Source organism: Amphiura filiformis, chromosome 8 (genome assembly GCF_039555335.1).
Source record: "Amphiura filiformis chromosome 8, Afil_fr2py, whole genome shotgun sequence".
Lineage (NCBI taxonomy): Eukaryota > Metazoa > Echinodermata > Ophiuroidea > Amphilepidida > Amphiuridae > Amphiura > Amphiura filiformis.
Window position 1 is genome coordinate 43,565,158 of NC_092635.1, and position 18,228 is coordinate 43,583,385.

The window sequence follows — 18,228 nt, forward strand, 5'->3', positions numbered from 1 at the left end:
TGGCGTAATTTGATGTACGAGAACGAATGAAAACGCCAATAAAAAAAAACATTATTCTTCAGTCTTCTTTTCATGTTTGCTACCTCATTTTTAGCCAAACAATTAAGAAAATACTACAATATTAAAATCCACAATGCTTTGCAATTGACCCGGGGATTGACCCCAGTGCACGACCTTTCGCCGGCAAACTTTAAAGGTGTGTCAATTGGCGCTGTTCATCGAGTGTTTACCGGTAAACAACGTGCAATGGAAACTGACCGTTATCCGCCTTTCGCCGCTATTTGACGGCGAACAGTTTTACCGGTAAAATGCAGGGGACTCAATAGAAACACGCTATATCTCTCTCTCTCTCTATCTATTTATATCTCTATCTCTCTCTCCCTCCCTTGTTCATCTGTCACGGGTATTTGTCACTACTTTGACTTACATATAAGATGTTGAAAAATTGATGAATAAAGTAATAACTTGATCTCACAGACCTGATTACCTACATTGCAACTTCCAACAAATAGAATAATTTGTTTTTCAGTTATTTCTCAACATTTCATAGAATTGGTAACAATTTGTTTCATGCATGCACTCTGCTGGATTACAGCAACAGTCATCTTCCTACTTTGTTTCTTAAAGGAGTATTTTGTGATTCTAGCATTCTCTATTTTTTCACACTGTATTTATCGCTTCTAAATCATAAATAAATGACACCATTACGATAATTATCATAAAAATAATACTTTTTACACAAAATTATTTATCATTGCATGTGCTTGTTTTGTTAAAAACCACATATAAATTGTTATATCGCAAATGGTTTTTTTTTTCTAATGTAATGTACGACAAATAGGTTTTTTAGGTGAAAGAACCATTTTATTGCATACATGATACTCACACCCTAGGTTGGGCTATTCCAGTTGAAATCCATACACCCCTAATAGACAGAAATCTCCCACAGAAGGGTGTAGATTTCAAATGGAATCACCCATTTAGGAAACCCCCTATAAAATACATACTCCCTGTGTGAAAGATTAAGGTTGTGTCTTCAAGGGGTGTGGGTGCAGATTTCAAATGGAATCACCCATTCAGGTTAACCCCATTTGAAATACACACTCCCTGTGTGATAGATTAAGGTCATGTCTTCAATAGGGGGTGTATGATTTTCAAATGGAACAGCGCATAAGCCACACCCACCATACATGTTCCACAAATTGGATTACATGACGCTTTTCAAGCAATGTGGAATTAATCCACGCATGACATCGCTAAAAACTTGCAAGCAGAATAATTGCATCCAACAAAAAATATTGAAGCGCAAAACAAAAGAATTATCTAAAATTCTATTGTAATGGCATTGACTAAATGTCATGTCATGCATATTGCACTTTGTTTTTCGAGTGACAATGGGTGTGAATACTGCGTGATAGATTGAAAAACAAGTTACTTTGCTGATTGGTATATATTAGCAACTTCCGACAAAGACCATTTTCAAGAAAAGATACATTATATGCATATTATGCATCTTTTGTGACATAAATTCAATATAAATTCACTTAAATCTGTGCTTAAATCAAAGTATTCTAGATATGGGCTATTCCAGTTGAAATCCATACAACCCCTATGGGAGACATGACTTTAATCATCCACACAGGGAGTGTGAATCTCAAATGGGATTACCTGAATGGGTAACTCCATTACTATTGTAACACTCTGTGTGGAAGATTAAGGCTGTGTCTTCTACAGGGGGTTGGATGAATTTCAACTGGAATAGCCCATTGATCTGTCTTGTAAAAAGAGTTGCACAGATTTGTTTTCATTTGGTATGGACAATGTTTATTGACATTTTTCTTCACAAGGTTTTAAGATGCCACACCAAAAGGTTTAAGGTGGTATTTGAGGCATTTTAATTTGCATAATTAATGAGCTAATTTGCATAAATGCTAATTAATTATGCAAATATAATATAATATATTAGAACATAGTACAAACACTTTGATAAAATTTTCAAGGCAAAAGTCTGTAAAATAAAAAGTACCATTGATTAGGCATTTTAGCTCATGAACTATTATGTGACTTGCTCCCACAAAATGAGAGTAAGTCCCAAGCTTGGAGTTTTGAGACGTTCCAACTGGTGAGTTGCTGTTCTTTGTTTGAAGACACCTGTATTGGCGGTAGTACATCCTTTGTGAATGGGGACAGAATTGAATATAGAGTACAGCATTCATAAAGGACATGCCACTTACTTAATACACGTGTCTTCATGAAATACATGTGTCTTCAAACAAAGAACAGTAACTCAACAGTTGAAGCATCTTGAAACTCCCAACTTCCGACTTTACACTCATTTTGTGGGAGCAGGTCAAATATTGATTATTGACAAAAACAATAAGATGCAAAGGAAATATAACCTGATGTATTATGTACACCCTATGGCCGATTAGCTTCAAACAAAGGCATATTGATCAAGTACTTTGCCCTACTCAATTAATCTGTGTAAAACATGCTTAGATCATCTTCAAGATGCCTCAAATCCCACCTTAAGGGTTCAGCTGAAATTGAGATAGCCTTCAAGTTGGCTCAAGCTTACCATGATACTTATTTTAAAGCCGATACTTGAATTTAGCTAAACCAACCATTCAACCAACCAACCAACATCAAAACATAAACAACATTCACAAAATAAAAAAAAAAAAAAGCTTAAGCGTCATTAATCAATTATCACTTCCAATTCAGTTCAACTATTCTGGCTCAAAGAACATTAGCAAGAGAATGTAAATATACATAATATTGGACCAAATTGGATTGAATTGTCCGTTTCCTGAATGAGAACTCATTTGATGCCATGCCAAACCGCCCACACTTTTTTTTGAGAGGGAATCCTTTTCTGACGCAAATACTTCATTAACACCTCCTTCAAGACTAATTGTTTTCGATGGGTTTTTAATGAAGATGATCATAGTTATAATGAAGAAATCCAACACTCAAACATCCATTTTTTTTCAACTAAAAGAATTTAAGGGACTTTCAGAGATCCGTCACAGACTACAAACCTTGGTTAATTAACCCCATGAGAACTACCTGCCTATTGGTCAAGAAGAAGTTTTCATTATCAATTGGACCAATCAGCGCCATTGTTACAATAATTTCACCACGCAAAAAAATTGGGATGAATTATTTGCAAAACTCCATTCTGATTGGTGATTAAAATGAAGATTTCATGTAATTGACCAATCAGAGGCAATGTTAGATGGGCAGGTAGTGCTCAGGGGGTTAAACCAAAAAAAGAAAAAGAATTTGTCTCTCGTGACATGAAAACACAGTTTCTAGCTTATTCGTCGTAACGGCTAGTTACATCATTAAGTATTCTAAAATTGCAACAAAAAAGACATGTGTGGGGAATAGTGCAGTTTGGGATTGATGGAACTCTGGATGTCCCTTCAAATAGACCACAATGCAATGAACAATAGGTCATATTAAGATCTCCGTACATCAGCTTCATTAGATCTTTTGTCCGTTTTTTATAACAACCCCACCCCACTTCTGTTAAATTTTTATATCTAAGACGGTTATATCACACAACTAACCAATCAATGGACAGAATTAGCCACCCTAAATACAAAATTGAAAACGGCTAGGTGTTAGTCTGTTTCTCACCACACCCTTGTGTGGGAGATTAAGGTAATGTCTTTCAAAGGGGGGTGTACGGATTGTAACTGGAATAGCCCATGTATTAGCATGGTCAAACTTGAAATTCTAAAAAAGAAAAAAAGAAAAAAAAACATTTTGATCATCATTACCTAATTATAGTAAATTACAACCAACTTGCATACTACATGGTTTTCATATAAATTGACCTCTATATTCCTACCTACATTTTCTTATGTATTTAGTGTAACATCACAATTATTAGAAATATAATAAAAACATAGCAAAGATATGTACAGGAAAAAAAGTTGAATCATCCAAATTAAACTTTTTCTATTTTTTTGCTTGAAACAGCAGATTCCATGTGACAGGTACATATTAATTTTGTCGCAGTTTGGCATGACACCAGAAAACAGGCGTCACGCGTGTCAGGATTTCAGAACTTGTACTCGGAACTGACGGATCTCGGTCGGTGTAGGTGCACGGCGGCGGCAGAATGTCAGCCAATGCATATGGAATAGGAAGAACCAATTTGAGAAAATACCTTGTTAAATGATAGGCATACGTGAATGCAACTATCATTATTTAAAACATGGGGAGATGGTATGACATTGTGATACTGCCACCTTGTGTCAAAAAATGGCCAACTTATTAATATATCATGTCAACAATTTTTAGGTCTTTTGGGGGGAAAAATGTACGAAAAGTACGAAAAGTCACAATTTTTAATTGACGGTCCGCTTTTCCGCCCAGCTACATATCATTAGATTTATAAAGTTTATTTTGAGGACTGTTAATTGTCAAAATTATCAATTTTTAATAATCTGCCATAAAATTTGTATTATATCGCTAATTTCAAAAAATCAAAATCATTTGATAATGATATCAGGACATTTCTCATATTCAGAATGCAACTTGATGTGTCTCATGTCCCACAAAAAATACTGTGCAAACATTGCTATCCGATCCTTAAACCAGTTTAAGCAATTTGAGCAAATTCTAAATCGTTTCATTAACTAAAGTTTAAGGTATATGCCTAAATTTGCTTCTCATTTTATGCACTTGTTTGTAATTACTGTAAAAGAATTTAAGTAAAACAACCAATAGCGAATGAAAATAAAACCCATCACTAATTAAAAGTCACCAAAATACCTCGCGGCAAAATTGTATCAAGAAAGTATACCCTTGTCTCGTCTGGGTTCCTCTGTGTTTTCCAATCCATTGACCTTTGAAAAACACAATTTGTAAGTGTAATTTCAGCCACATCTGGTCTAAACAAGCACAATGACCACGACATTATCAAATGTGTTAAGATGTTTAGAACCGGGAACAAACCACCACGATCGGCTACAGAGCCAGGGATATTCATACCGGCAGAAGCCTCAACTCCCCCGGCACGTCAAAATAACGGCACCTCGACGATGCTCGGACTCTGGAGAGGGAGTTTGACTGTCCAATTGACGTCATCGGCATGCAGCGAGCGTGACATCTGTATGCAGGATTTTTACACAATCCTACCTACGCAAGGTGGTGGTTTGATGGTGGTGGTTACTAGCTCATGTCGTTTCTCCTTCGCAAGGATCACTCGAGTAAAAAACCTAGAGCTCGATTATACAGAGGCCCCGGCCAGATGCCAACATCGTCTCACAGAAATTGAGATGCATCTCTTACCCATCCCCTCATCTGCTATTCACCCAACATACACACATCTTCATTTTGAAAACTTCTATTACAGTTCTTTACGTAATGAGGGAAAGGTTGAAAGATTAACCATATAAGAACTAGCAGCCGATTGGCCAAAAAGAAGTTTTCATTATCAATTGGACCAATCAGCAACATTGTTAGAATCATTTCACCACACACAAAAATTGGGGTGAATTATTTGCAAAGCTCCAATCTGATTGGTGATTAAAGTGAAGATATCATGTAATTGACCAATCAGAGGCAATGTTAGATCTGCAGATAGTACTCAGGGGGTTAAGGTGTTTGCACATGCAGTGAAACTTTTTTTGACCAAATAACACCAGCGATCATGAGAATAGTCATCAGTTTGAACGTACATCTCATATTCATCCTTGCTTCCTTTTAAAATTGAACCTTCATGAAGCATATTATGAAAACGTAATGAAATCAGAACGATGTAAATTGATGCCGGTGAAGTACATGACTGGACTATGAATTTGAAGTGGCATAGAATAGTTTGTGCAAAAAGCAGTTGCATTGGTGTAATACCAATAATTAACGAGCACTGTAATTTTGCTTTTTAATGTGTTACAAGGAGCAACCGGCAATGATGTTGATCTTCACACACATTAATGACAACTTGAGAAATTACATATCATATCAGCCCCGTTAAAAGCAATGTATCAATACCCGCAAATTGCGGGTAGTAATGTTCGCATAAACGCAACGAAAAGTGAAGTTGTATTAAAAGGTTGTTCAGCGACTTGCCAGGCGCTGCACGGCCTCCAAAAACATTTTCAAAAACAATTTCAATGGGAGGGTGAGAGGCATGCAAATCATTAATACATGCCCATTGATTGCCAGCCCCCCTTGGACCTACCCGTCAAGAGTTCTTATGCGATAGTGTAATCAACATTATTAAAATTCATAACTTCTGTTATGAAATGAAAAAAAGAAAGAAATGGGGCTCCAGTGGCTCCTATTCAAAATGAGTCAAGAGTGTTGCATGAAGTAGTAAGTAATAAACACTGAATAAGAGAATTCATAACTCTCATTGAGGATGAATTTATTGAATAGCCAGCCGAGACCTAGTTCTGGCTGTGAATACTATGTTTCATGACAAGTTGATGTCTCAGTAAAAACAGGACAAAGGTAAAGTCGGGTATTTTTTATAAGGAGGTTGGTTACCTATCAATGGATATGATACAAAGGGGATACGGAAAACAAATATGTGACTTGATGATGGAAAAATTAGGACAATCTTACCATTTTTGTTCTTTGTATAAACTCAAACTGGTTCATCATTCAAATTCTAACCAATTTTACACTTGCATGTAGATCATCCCTGTCAATTTGCGTCACAACATTTTATTATTAATATTTGATTTTGACATCGTATGAAAATCTGAAAATTTATGATTTTCAGCAAAGTATATGTTGCCAATAGAAAAATTAGGGCAGAGTGTGATCGGAATCCGTCCCTCACGTGAGGGACGGACATCAATAGATTAATTGCTGTGTTTAATTAACCCTTGTTAAAATTTATTCCTCTAAGTTAGGTTAATATATAACCCTTCAACCAATAGTTATTTCATGCATGAAAATGTTGCCACATGTGCATCAATTATTTCGCTATACAAAATTTTCACGTGTGAGGGACGGAAATCAATAGAATAAGCAATCACTACCATTAGTTACATCTTCAAGTTTTCTATTGAAACTTATACACATGTTTAATCAATATATACTTTTCATGAAAGAGTAATGTTCCATCCCTCCAAAAATTAAGAAATTTGACTCAGTTTGTTTTCAAAGGCGCCTATGAAGCGGGTCCAAAGTTTATGTGAGGGACGGACATTTTCTATGTGAGGGACGGACAAAATGTTACAAAATTTCAAATTTGGCAAGATTTCTCCAAATCCACCCCTAATGCTATCCTTGACATCTAAATGAAATGCAGTTGTCAAAATAATTCAAGTTCAGTGGAAATATCATATGATTATACCCGCTAAATACTTGTGTGAGGGACGGACAGCTTGTCTGTGAGGGACGGACATATGATGGCCTAAATATCTTATTCAGTGTGTAATTCACTTTTAATTTCAAATTACACAGAAGTTTTACTTCATGCTGTTTGTTTTCAATATCCAATTGTAGTTTTACTGATAAAGAAGCAGTAATTAACAATATAATATTAATTTTAATAAGTTGGTGTGAGGGACGGACAGACCCTCTTTTTTAGCAACAGGATCTTCAATTCCAAATGTTTGGGAGCATGACCTTCTGGGATTGGCATGAATTTGTTTTAGACAGACTCTCTGACTGGGTAGAAGAATTGGGTTTAATATTTAGTGGCCAACTATTTTCACTCAACATACATTGGTACCTGTACATCCAAAATAAGTTGGTGTGAGGGACGGACATGTCAGTCCCTTAATTAGTTAAGGACTAATAACTCTTAGATTTAAAGATTGGTAATTTTAGTTTCTTTATCTCTAGTAAGGTGAGCACTAATATTGATAGATAGGGTGTATGCTATTTTAATTCCTTAGAATATTTCTCAGAGAAACAACTTTTTTGGATTTTTATCCGTGAGGGACGGACAAAATTTCTAGCATTCACCTTCCATGACCTCCAACTCTCTTCTGAAAGACATCTAATTAAAAATCTCATTGATATTTCATGTGGCAGGGGTTGCACTATTGATATGTAAACAAAAATATTTTCACTCAACATACATTGGTACCTGTACATCCAAAATAAGTTGGTGTGAGGGACGGACATGTCCGTCCCTCACATTAATTAAGGACTAATAACTCTTAGATTTAAAGATTGGGAATTTTAGTTTCTTTATCTCTAGTAAGGTGAGCACTAATATTGATAGATATGGTATATGCTAATTTAATTCCTTGAAATGTTTCTCAGAGAAAAAACTTTTTTGGATTTTTATCTGTGAGGGACGGACAAAATTTCTAGAGTTCACCTTCCATGACCCCTCCTATCTTCTGGAAGACATCCAATTACAAATCTCATTGATATTTCCTGTAGCAAGGGTTGTACTAATAATCTGTAAACAAAAATTGACAATAGCATATAATCTCTTCCTAAGAGAAGTATTTTCATAAAAATGCAACATAGTGTCCGTCCCTCACGCTACAAATAATGCACGCAACTTTAGCGACACGGAAAACACAAAATTTGCGACAAATTTTTCTTTTTTCTTTTAGATTATTAAAATATAATCCTTTCCACCAAATTAAAACCATTTTTTATGGAAATTTGAATAAATCCTATTTTTTCACCAAATGTTACCCTATTTCCGATCACACTCGGCAATATTTAGTTTGTTATGAACTGGTTCATCATTCAAATTCTTGGAACAATTTTTAGCTTGGTCATTGCTCATCTTTGGAATATTAACATAACTTGATGCAGAAGAGCTTCATTTGATTTTGATATGAAAAAATCTGAAAACTGTATAATTATGAACAAATAATTCATGTTACAACTGGAAAAAATATGACCAAGGTATGTGTAGGGGGAATGTTGGCTGGTTTATTGGTGTGTTTTGTTTGGTTTTTTTTGTTTAACTAAAGCCACAATATATGATATTTTTAAATTAATTGGTTAATTTTTTTCAAACCCGATTCTTTGGGATATTTGTTTTCACAAACTTGCATCTTCCTGGAATCTGCCAAATTTCTTGTGTTTGTAGGACAACACAGCAATTTTGAATGTTGAAATTATGACACAGTAACCTCACAAAAATAAAGTTTAACGATGTGTGGCGACGTTAAACTAATTTACCTGTGCTGAGAAATGGACAATTCCGTTTTCACTGTTCAGAGCGCAATTGTTTTGATCATTCACAGTTAATTTTCAATCAAACGAGAGAGCATCAAAAATTTTGATAGCCAATATGATTAGCAAATCTTGCATCCTAAAATGTCCTTTTTGGTTTCTCTGTCTTAGGGTTAATGTTAACATATCATTGCCTTTCAATAAAATGCATTATACTTGAAATCTTGCTACAGATTGTAAGTCATCTAGGTTAGTTACCTTTCTGCACTACACCGAAATATGTCTCTACACCAATAATATTTTAACAATATGGGTATTAAATATATTTAATTACAATGGTAGTGGTATCAACATTTATTTAATTGCCTTTGTACTACGAGGCTTTAAACATACGACATATCTGATACACTCGCACCAAAGTTGGAAATTCTGATAATTTAGTTATTACCATTACTTATTGCTCAGTACCAACTGTCCATTTCATTCAACTTTTTAAAACCCTTCAGAACTCAAGTAATCATTAAATAAAATTCACGAATACCCAATCGAGATATAACTTTACGAAGGGTCACTGTAGTGAATTCTAATTACTTCAGAGGGTTCCATTCGTATAAGTTTGTGAAATGGAACTTGCGACTCGTCGTAAATTACGAACGATTTCAAGACTTACGATTAGCTTCGTAAACTTTAGTAAAATGGGCCCCTGGCACACTTTGATGTAAAATAATGAACTATATGTTTACTTTCTTATGATTTTTATTGTTTTTGCTCCATCATGTACATGCCAATATCTCAACTTCATTAAGCAGTATTGCAGACTTTGGACTGATTGGATCAAATCCTGTCACATATGGCATATTCATGCTCTCAACTGAAGTCCTAATTCATATTCAATTTTTCATTTTTTATGGTTTCTACAGTATATTTTATTATATTTTTTTATCTATTATGTTAACAAATGCAATACTTCATGCCCGGACTTCATGAAAAGAAATTTGACTATTACATCATCAATATTACCTAAGCTAAAGCACATTTGGAGCATTTTAACATTTTATAATGTACTTCATAAAATGTTTATTCTTTGCGAAATGTTGCACATGACCAACCATGTAGTAAATTGCATACGCTGCTCCGACACATTCATACTTGCTATATGCATCAAGAATTCAAAGCCATACCATAACGGTATCATATCAAGTTAAGATGTCTTTTCCTTAAGGTAAATGTGACATATTAAGACTCACTTAAATTTGTCTCCGAATTTTTAACCTACTTCCAATTTTAAAATGTACTTGGGTAAATGACAACATTTCTTTTTCCCAAAAATAAGTTAAAGTGCTCAAATCTCAGAAACAAAGAAATTGAAATTATTTCAGAATTAAATCAATTGCTCATCTAAAACTTGCTTTAGGCCTAAAAAAAATTGTTTGATTGGCGTAACATAAAAATTCGTTTTGATAAGGCTTTGGAACTATTTTCTTTTCTTCTTTTTTTCAATTTATTTTATTTTATTTTTTATTTTTTTTATTTTATTATTTTTTTGGCAAAACAAAAAAAAAAAAAGAAGAAAAAGTTAATTTTAGGGTAGGTCGGGTTATGCCAATCAAACAATGTTTTAGGCCTTATTATGGCAAATGACTGCCTGGATTCCAGGTTACCATATTTGAAGTTAGTATAACATTTTCTGAGTAAATTTTGCCCTGTCCCCGGTACCACCATCCAATGTACTATTTCAGTTGAAATCCAGATATCCCATATGCAAGACATGACCATAATCTCCCATACACGGGGTGTAGATTTCAAATGGAATCACCCATTCAGGTAGCCACATTTGAAATTCACACTCCCTGTGTGAGAGATTAAGGGCTGGGGTATGAACGTTTGGACAGTATTTATTGTGGGACATTAGAGCACATCAAACATATCGAATTGCATTCTGAATACGAAGAATGTCCTTCTGATATTAAATAATTTTGATTTTTTGAAATTGCAATGTAATACACATTTTATGGCAAATGATTAAAATTGATATTTTGATAATAACAGTAGCCTACTTGAAGTAAACTTTATAAATCTGATGATTTATACTTAAAGTGTATGTAGGTGGGATGAAAAGCCGACGATCAATTCAAAATTTTGACCTTTAGTTATTGAAGATATGGATTTTTTCCCAAAACACCAAAAAAATTAGGTCTTTTGGGAAAAAATCCATATCTTCAATATGAAAGGTCAAAATTTTCAATTGATCGTCGGCTTTTCCTCCCAGCTACATACACTTTATGAATATATCATTAGATTTATAAAATTTACTTCGAGAACTGTTATATATCAAAAATGTGAAAAATATCAAATTTTAATCATTTGTCATAAAATTTGTATTATATCGTGAATTTCAAAAATGAAAATTATTTGATATCAGAAAGACATTCTTCGTATTCAGAATGCAATTCATATGTCTGATGTGCTCTCATGTCCCACAAAAAATACTGTCGAAACGGTCAAAACGCTCATTCCAGATCCCTTAAGGTCATGTCTTCCATAGAGGGTGAATGGATGTCAACTGGAATTGCCCAATGTTGACTTGTGGGGAAAAGCCCAGGTAAATACAAATATATAAACCAGGTCAGCATTTTGGTATTCTTTATCATTAAAGATCATCCCCAAACATCCTGGTGGTGCGATAACACAAAAAAACCATAGCAGCGATATTGATAGCTATTGATAAATGAGGGTCACAAGTGCAAGCCTAAAATTATCAAATGTATTGTCTAAAAATAAAAGAAATATTGATATTGATAAATTGATAAAATACAGTTGACCTCTTTTACCCTGTGCGTAAATACAAAGATAATGAAGAGGTGAACACAAGGACAAAATCCGACAAATAAGAATCGGCCTACATGTTCAGCTGATTATGATATAATTTGTAATCATTTTAGGGATATACTCTAGATATTTTTAGATGGTACTGTCTGATGGTCGGTTATTAACTCAACTATTAGTATTAGAGCCATAATGTAAGGCTACTGTACAGTCTTATCTTACTATGAAATTGGTTTAATTTTTTTCAAACCTAATTTTTAACATAGAGTGATGTTTATACAATGTCCCAACATTGGTAAATCTAAGCTAATTTTGGTATATAATTATAAATGGGTCCTTTTTTCAAATTTTTTTCAATTTTCTCCAATAGTCCAATTTTACCTCAATTTAGCTAAAATTTTGAAACTGTCCAAAAAAAAATTGGGAAAATTTGTAAAACCTAAGACAATATGGGTTAAATTTGGCCGAAAATGTTGAATTTTGGTATATCAATAGGTCCAAATTTCTTGAAAATTTGGTAAATTTATGGGTCCACTTTCAAATTCTCAGCAGCACACTCCTACCAAAATCAAACTTGAGAACCCCCCCCCCCCGGACCCGCACACACACCCCTCCCTTAAAACACACATATTCATCAATGCCCCTCATACAGGTGACTTTTTGGTGTATGAAAAAAGTTCCCAATCACCACTCACTGATTTACAAGCACACCCACACAAATTGAAAATTATTAGACAGGAGATTGACCTTAGTGGCCATAACTTTTTGATCTTGCAAAATGCAAGTCATCATGGTCATGGTTAAAATAAAATATCCTTAATTTGCTTGAAAATTTGGTTATAGGCTTCAAGTGCAAGGTTGCCTTTCGCAGTTTCACTGCACTGCACAGTGCTTCATGTTGTTTAAGTATTGAATGAGTGGCTTAGGAAGATTTCAAAATTGTGGGGGGGGCTGACAAAATGAACATTATTTTGTTGATGAGCCATTCTGGAAGGTGCAAAAATGTCAAACACACCCATTTTTCCTGGTTTGTGATGATAATTTTTCACTTCATCTGGAATTATTGGGGCTGAAGGGTATTCAAGCCCCGCACTAAAATTATTGAGGTGGCTGAGCCCCCCACCCCCAGCCACCCCCTAATATTAAACCAAATGGAGAATATCACCAACATGATCATTATCATCATCATTTTCTCAATATCATCATCAATGCATGAATTCAACTGGATGCTCTCAGCAGCTTGGAAAGAAATTTCTGTCTAAACTGCATTGCTTCTCTATGATCAATTAAAATCGAATCTAGGCGTCCTATGCAGATTTGTTGAAAATCATACCAGAATCACAACCGATTATTAAATCAAACACCTCGACTCAACCTAACTCTAGAAACACTCCCAGATTCCCCATAACGTGTTAAAATCCAACAAATTTGTTTACGATCAAATTGTAACTGTTTATACAGGAAACGTAATCCTAAATTCTGATAACATTTTCCCTAGGTCAGGCAAAAAAAAACTTATCCCAAATTTCTTTATCATGTCTGTATCAAATTTTCAGGCTTTGAATACATTCTCCTTGAACACCCGAGTGCTAGCTTGTACCGAGAAACAGATTTTGCATTAAATACTTGCTGTAAGCTAACTGCCTGGATAGCCCTGAGACTGTCAGATATCCACAGTGCTAGCCCAAAGAAGCAGTAATGGAACAACAACTCTATACTTTACTGCTTTACTGTTTTTTCCCTCCTCGCCATTATAATGCAAAAAAATATTTGCAACAATACACCACCATTCAAAGCTACAATTTTGTAACAAAAAAAATCAATTACATTAAAGCAACATCTTTTGTGATTTCTTTTCTGTTGATTTGAGTACACATGGCAATTATAATGCCATAGTAAACCCTATTAGTATCGGAGTCCGCTTTTTTTAATGACCAGCGAGCGAGTTCAAGCTTCATAAACTTGCTGAATAGGACTATTATTTTACCGAGGAGAAGTCAAATTGAATCAGAGCTTGTAAATGTCTTGTCAATCAAAAGTATGTGCGAGACAATTTCTGAATTTTCAATGGACAAAACGTCTACATTTCTGTCTGGGGGGAAAATGGCGAGCTGAAAAACCTCAAGACCTTGAGACCCTTGTGCTAAGAAAACCTTCCCAGAAAGCTTACAATATCTATTGCAAATATCGCTAGCCTTGCCCTAATATCCTCTCGACTTGCAAAAGCAGCTAAAAATCCTATTAAGGGCATAAAATCAAATTTGGATACTATAAATCCAATTTCACAATAACACATCGAGTGAGTCGCAACAATCAGCAAACCGCAGCACTCGCAGTCGGGCACTAGGCCATGCTGGCCAGTCGGGAGGAAACAGGGAATTTCCTATGAGGGGGCCAACTGACGCAACATGACTCGCAGCTCTTTAAGACGTGATTTCTCAAGCTTGCAATTGCCTGTCTCTGTGTGTGAGTGGTTGGTTTTAATATTTCACTTTGTCAAGCCATTTTTATTTGTGTGTGTCACAGGTTCAAATTTAACTTGAAATGTGTAATTTTTGAAAATTGAGGGGTGGTTGTCGCCGGTCGGGTAGACAAGGATTAAGCGGAAATAATTTGAGAAATTGTGGACCTTTTCACTCTGGTATAAATAGAAGACCAGATCATCATGCTAAATTTAACTCTCACACACAAACAAAACAATATAGTACACTACTCATTCCAACATAAGGACTGGGGTTACTTCACTTTCCCATATAAACATGTACCTTAGTTCTTTGCTTGTTTTATTTCATGTTGTTACCTGCGCTCTAGAAACTACAGAAAAATTTGTTGACTTGTGGCAGTGTAGTTATTCCATCGTATCAAGTGCGACTAAGCAAGATACAAGATTCTTATAGAGCATGTTGGCTAGACTAGCAGCATCGGCTTAGTTTACCTTACCCGTACCAGTACCTCCGGCATAAACAGCTACCTTATTTTCATCTTGTAACATGAAAATACACTTTAGGTTAAAAACATGAAATAATGAAAACAAAACAACATGAGACAACCACAAAATACATAACGTTTTTCTGCATCTTTGGGTACCAGTATACACACAAACACTTGTAAAATTTCTTGAAGCTTTACCGTTGCCACAACTAAACAAGATCTTAAAGTCTGACATAAAAACAAACACCGAGTCTATGTGTGCCACAGTACTTACCAATATCCAATGTAAGGTTAGATTCCTGCTGAATCTGTTACAACCTGCACGGAATAATCAAAGAGAAAAAAAGATGCAAGTTTTATAATCCAGTAATACCAAAAAGTGCAACAACTGAGTATAGCGTTATTAGTCAACTGTATAGTAAGTATAAAGCTCAGAGTGAAAACATAAACACAGCTCGTTGCAGTGGCCAGTACTACTAACATTTAATTATAGCACCATAACATCCCGAAATAGCAGGTGGCATCTCACCACAAGCAAATATTTAGTCTCACTACCAAAGGCTCCATTCATTAACCTCACTTCAACAAACATACCTCACAATGTGACCTCAAGTAGTGGAGTATGAGTTTCTGTACCTACCTATTACATTGAAAGATCACTGTGTGGTGTACAAACCTATTGGGGTTAAAGAACTGTGTATTCAGGATGAGCATATAAATTGAGATCCCTACTGATACAAGTTACGTTGTATGGGCCGATTATCGGACAGCTAGCACCATTGCAGCATGGTTGCAGCATGATTAGGCTAAATTTATATCATGCATTGGGCAATTCCAGTTGAAATCCATACACCCCCTATGGAAGACATGATCTTAATCAATCACACAGGGAATGAGAATTTCAAATTGGGTTACCTGAATGGATGCTTCTATTTGAAACCTACACCCCCTCTGTGGGAGATTAAGGTTATGTGTTCCATAGCAGGTGCATGCATACCAACTGGAAGAGCCCATTATCATAACTCCGCTTATCTGGATCACCTGATTAAGTTAGGGGCGGAGGGAAACCATTGCTTACTTAGACTGATAAAAGAAGACAACCAAAGATTGCAACCAAAAAAAAAGGTCTTTGCTTGCCCCGATGTGGATCTTTGGTCACTTGCCAAATTAAATTGTATCTTCTGTAATGTTATCTACAACTGGTATAGTATAGAATTCAGGTTGGCTATGATGTTATCTCTTTTATTTTACTCGGAATGACCTCTGCGATTAAACCGTTTGCGTTTTTGGCGTGCTTCAGTGCATTCCAATCAGGTACATAGTTCCCAGGTTTAATAAGGTCTCTTGTTCTCAGCAAATCATTGTTTCTTGTTTCATCCCTGCAAATTTCTCCAATATCTTCATCCACCCGGAATTTCACCGGGACAAATCGAGGGTGTTAGACAAGAAGGCCCTACCTGCAATAGCTGCCATATAGCCATTCTGCAAGACCTACATTCTATATTATACACATGGTAACACATCTGACGCATGGCAGCTATTGCAGATGGAGGCTTTCCTGCTCTAACCCCTGGAAATAGACTACATGTATGAACTAAAAATTCTGATATAATCAGCAAGTTCTGCCTCCGTAAAAATCACAATTGTGTCAATTTCATAAGATGATTAATATGCGTAATTTAAGTTGAACTCCGTAATAAATGTATGCACATTCGTCCCGTAGCTATAATAATATAGAAACATACCACCCAATGGATTTTTGATTGTATGTAGGGTATAGTGAGGTTGATTTGCCGGTGGCCGTTCCATGACCCAGAATCTTGCCTTACTATCTATCTTATCACCAGGTTTGGTTTGGTAACTATTGCATTGTCAGTGTGCTCTTTGCTTGACATTACTCGGTTTGTTATGCAGATCAGCAAGCAAGCCAAGTGACAGGATCTTCCTCAGCCACTGATTGTGAAACCTGATTACATCGTCATGGCAACAAGCAGGTTGATTAAAGCCTCCGATAACAAAAGACAAATGGCCCGTTTTGTGTGTATGTCCGCAAATGATGGACGGTAATGAGCAAGAAAACTGTGATTGTCTTGCACATTTTTCTGATATGTAACAATCACAGAGAGAAAGGGCAAGGTTACATTTCTTTTAATTTATATTTGATCAGCTTTAATCACAGAAATCAAGAGATTTCTAACATAGAACAAGAAGTTTGTGTGAGCACTATGATCCCAAAATCAGAAGATATCTTACACTTCCCATAATGCTTTTCTCCCATTTCAATTTTCTGTACTGATTTACTATCTAATGCAACATGGGTTGATAGTGGGAAGTAAACTAAAAAATGTTCATAAAACATTATAAACATGTAGGGTTTTATTCAAAACATTTTAATATCATTTAAATGTCGGGTTATATACAGGGCATAAAACGGTTAATATAAAAAAAACACTGTAACAACATTTTTAAAATGTTGTCAAAATGTTATTGTGAAATATTTTTGGCAAACATTTTTGCCAAATATTTTGTCAAATTCTTCAATAACATTATTTTGAAATCTTATCAAAATTGTTTTTATAAAGTTATTAAAGTATACCTTTATAAAACCTAACAGTTAAACATTTTCTGTAAAACGACTTGCTGCACGAAAAGCAGTTAAATTGCATCACTAGCATATGGACAAGCCACACTTCTACGCATAAATTTGCATAATAATGTATACGCTCCGCGGATTACATTTACACACACTAGTATAGTACTGAATATGTGAGGACTTCCTCTGAACTATGAGCCCAAATGGCCAGTCTCATTTCCTATGACATAGTTCAGTAAATCTTATTTGGCAATCACTCTTCAAAACTTGCTCGCATGAGTTTTTGTACCCAACACATTCAAAGGTCATTCTAAGGATGTACAATCCTATTAGAGTTAAAGAACTGTGTCTTGACAGATGAGAATGTTTGAGATCCTGATGGAGGAAAAAAGGTTTGAAATTGTGGTGCAACTTAACAAGCAGGATGTGTGCAAAGCCAAGACAAATTCTGGTTACTGACCGACTGCTGACTGTATTGGTGGCGCTTTTGCGGTGTACCTTCTTCGATATCTACTTTAAATATCATATTTTATGTACCATAGCGTAGTATTTCACAAGACTTTATAAGCCTTATGGTATAATTCAACTATTTTTTTCTTTACTTTTTTAAAATCAAGAACTGTCTAGTCTCATGTTGAACTCAGAACATTTCAGCAGTCGGGAGTCTCATTGAAATTGGATCAGGAAAAGACTCTTACTTCAACAACATGTACACATTGGCACAGAGGGACAAATACCTTGTAGCACGGAAGCCTAAC

The 18,228-nt window shown here is 35.3% G+C and overlaps 1 protein-coding gene across 5 annotated transcripts in view; it reads right to left on the bottom strand.

Moving 5' to 3' along the window:
• Positions 1-18,228, bottom strand: part of LOC140159074 (myocyte-specific enhancer factor 2C-like) — a 174,407-nt gene that overhangs the window by 109,844 nt on the left and 46,335 nt on the right. For all 5 annotated transcript variants that reach the window (XM_072182406.1, XM_072182407.1, XM_072182405.1 and 2 more), the window contains exon 3: positions 15,152-15,195. The gene's annotated coding sequence lies outside the window, so the exon portion shown is untranslated. The remainder of the gene's footprint in view (positions 1-15,151; positions 15,196-18,228) is intronic.